This window comes from Amblyomma maculatum, chromosome 4, assembly GCF_055883805.1.
Source record: "Amblyomma maculatum isolate TAMU_Amacu chromosome 4, ASM5588380v1, whole genome shotgun sequence".
NCBI lineage: Eukaryota > Metazoa > Arthropoda > Arachnida > Ixodida > Ixodidae > Amblyomma > Amblyomma maculatum.
In genome coordinates this window covers 142,587,349-142,591,329 of record NC_139347.1, presented here as the reverse complement: position 1 = coordinate 142,591,329, position 3,981 = coordinate 142,587,349, and positions in this window count along the sequence as shown.

Here is a 3,981-nt window from a genome sequence, read left to right as displayed (position 1 = left end):
GTCATAAATGTACGACCTCGGGCCAGTGTTCAGCGTCTCCTCCTCTAGTTCTCTAGCCATGGTTGCGGTAAAGGCAGGAAAATATTCATGAGATAAAAAAATCTCTACTGCTATAGGTTTTTCATTTTGTGTTCCTAAGAATTTGAATTAGGCGCATAAAAAGAAGTGATCGCCAATTGCTTAAAAGCAGCTACATACCGCGCTCTGCCAAATTCTAGCGTAACTAATATTTGTTTTTAGTTCGTCTTTTGAATGTATCTACATAAGCTGCCATATAATGTTGAGGTACCAATTTTTCCAATTATTCGTTCAGAATTTGTCAGACGAAATAATTACGTCAGAAAGCAATGAAACGTTGCTAAAGTGCGTAAAAAAAGAAAAAGACCAGAAACTTATATCAGCTGCACTTGCATGTTTTGGTGTTTCCTATCGTGTCATTTCCAGCTTTCATGTATTCTCCACTAAAGGAAAAAGAGCACAATTGCGTTTCGATACATTTGTGCTGTTCCTCTTGCACTTTTTATGGTTATCAAGGAAAGCAAACACATTGCACGGGATTATTTTTGCTTTTCTTGTCTTCCGACATAAGCACCCCACACTTTCCGTCGTGCTCACTTGTAATTCACGGTACCTGCACAGGCGTCAAGCTGAACAGGTCGACTGCTCCTATGTGTGCACGCGCAGGCATAATAAATACGCGCAAACCACGACAACTATGCAAAATTGGGAACTTGCTCTTACAGCAAGCGACCTGCCAACAACAAGATATTTAGAGACTGTTGCAGAGCAAGCGTTCCCACACAGCGGGCATTCGCAACACACTTCCGAATTTCAAGGTTATCTTCTGATTTGATCGTAACCTTCACTCATGCAGAATTTCGCACCAATATATGTACCAAGTTTTTTTCGAGGCCGTTACTCAAGAGTTGTTGCGTTCTAAGCAGTGAAAATGATAGCGGGAATTGTCAGTTTCGTGCAGGAGGCAATGAAATTGACTTATTCGCGAGTTTCAGCATATTTGAGATTTGAGCATAATTATTATGACCCAAATGCTACCCTGCACAGTTTGTAATTTGTTTATAAGGAATAATTAGCCTCTCTAATAAACTTCGTTTTATTATGCACAGTTTTGTTCTCGTTATCGATTACGCTAATCAAATTAAGTTATGACATTTCGAATTGATCTGAATGAAATATGTGTGTTCACCAAAAAATATAAATACGCTTGACATACGCGACCAAGGTCGCAGAAGTATTACAAAATATTTGCCCTTCTCTACTCCTTGCTTAAACATTTTATCGGCCCGTTTCCCACGCATTCGGAGACTGCTAGTACGCCTCTCCTAATAACTACTTATAAGTTATTATAACTCCTAAACAGGCGACCACAGGAGGTCCAAGAGGGGGTTCGAGCCATCCCATATCTTACGACGTAATTGTTTCGTCATGCCATTCATTCAAAAAGCGCGTCGGGAAACGTACCTGACTCTTGATTGGCCCGCCAGATCGTGACGTCACAGTCTACGTGCCCTGATGCAGATATTTCAAACAGTGCTTCCATAAGGGTCCGTATTGCGAGTTTGCGTCGTTATCGAAAGTGTCGCTATCTCCCCGAGAGTTATCTGATTGGTGGGAACGCCGCAACCGGAAGTGGTGGCAATCAAACTGACATCCGGTACCGGCGTTTCCACCAATTCGAGAACTCGAGGTCAGGGGGACAGCGACATTTTCAATAACGACGCAAAAGCATAATACGGCCCAAGGTATATTGGGTCTAGCCAGGTTAACCACCGCTTACTCTTAGTGCGACAACACTACTTCGGATTGTCTAACGCAATCAAACCTGTTTTGGCTTGCATATGCCCAGCTCAGACAAAAAAAAAACTTCGAAGCTGAGTAGATTTCAACCCAGGATTTAGAAGGAGGCTTAGCGCGAATTAAACATGCACAAGAGAAACACATAGGACGAACGTTAACTTACAACTGATTTAAAAAAAAAAAACGTCGTCGTGGCTCCGTATTCTTTTTTGAGCTTCAAGTTAGTGCTAATCATGTGTGTCTCCTTATCTTTGTTTCACTCACGCTAAGCCTGTTACTAAATGTTTCACCAACTGACCAAAACTTCCACTTTGCTCGAATCCAGAAATTTTTGGTGGGAAGCGTGTACAGCCCTTTAGAACCTTCGCTTGTAGACTGCAACGAACTTTTCGCCGTGTATTGCGCTTCGTCGTCTTCATTAACTTCCGTCTGGGCGCAAAAGCTTCCGCACGTCCTACTTTCTCTTACAACCACAACAGCTTTTTCTAGGAGTTACTTTCATACACGAATATCGACTTTCCAACCATATTCTCGCCTTCATCAGTGTATATGTCTCCGCGTTTAAGCAGGTGCTACAATTATTGCACTGTTATACGGTAATATGCGCGTTGATACCTGCGACACACCTTGGAATTTACTCAGCAAACATTTCCAGTAGGGATTATCAATTTGTAATCCTGTTTCATGCTTCCACATGATTTGGTCTGTTTTTCCTTTTTAGCACGATACTTTTTAGCATTTAATTTTGCTCTCATTTATTGCTGTGGAGTTGTTGTTAGTCTGGTAGCTTTTTGTAGTATATGCTTGGTTGTTTCACTAAATGCTGGGCAATCAATTTCCTGTCGCGTATCCCCCTCACCATGAAGAATGTTTTCTAAGGTCAAATTCTGCTTTTTTTTTATTTGGTTATGTTTTTCAGAAAAAAAATACGCTTTTCGGGGTCAAAGTTATTCCCCAATTTTCCCCGCTCTTTTAGAGCGTAAACTCTACTATGTGGGCCACAAACTCGGATTTCTCCTCACTGGGCCCGAATAACCAAGGCCTAGTTACGTGCAGATGTCCAACGAAATGTCAGATGATACTGCGCTTTCCTTTCCCCTAACCCAAACAAAAAATGTAAAAAGCGTAGAATGAAAGTAGGGTGGTAAAGGCACTCAGTCACGTCTACTCTTAAGGCAAATCTTGAGCAACCTCTAATTCTAACCTTTAAACGGAGCAGAGCTTTTGATGATATCACTAAGATCAAGCGACTCTTCAACCCCCCAATTTCTTTTTCTTGTCTTTTCCTAATCCCCCCTTACCTCACGGGGTGGTAGAGGTGTCCCTCGAGAACTGGGACAGATGTTGCGCCTTCAGTTTCCTTTTAATTTTTTTTAATTTTATCTCCCTCCGTATCGACTTCAATATTCTCTCCTGCTATTTTTCGTCGCTCCGAATGCTGCTGCGGGTCGCTTTCGTCTCCCCTTCGGAGTGTCTTGGGGAAAGCAACATGCACAGAGAAGATTGATATATTAAGCACCAAGTCAACTATGTCTACATGTTTTTGATTCATTGGGAAATATAGAACTTTATTCCATATTTGTGGGTTAGGAGGGGGGGCCAGAACGAGAGATCAGCCTTCCAGAACCTAAGTGCCGTGCCGTGCCTGAGCGCACAGCACGACTGTCCCGCTCCACTGTGATTCGCGACAATAGTGATCCGGACGTGATATGAACATGCAGAGTTCTGTTTCCAGACACTATAGCTGCATTTACTCTTCTTACAATATTGCCGTAGAAAGCTTCATGCATTATCTTATGGTGTGGTTTATGCGCCCACCAAGAAGTGTGCAAATTGAGCACTGCCAAACTCTGCTCCAGTGTGTCAACGCCACAGATTCGCGGACTGAAAAAGAAGCGTTAAAGGCTATATCGCAGCCACTTTTAAGGCGAAACTTATTTTGTAGGAGCCGTCCATTACGGCATGTCTAATAACCTTAGCACTTGTCCGACATTAAACCGTATAAATCTACCCATATCCCATCTTCGTTCTTTTCCTTGAAGTGACGCCGATCGTATATTCTAATGCAATTGTTTCCGCAGAGCTCTGATAAGCAGCGACTGTTTCATATGTCGCAGCCAGCGCTAGAAAACTGTGCAAAAACAAAGTGAATCTCTACGAAAT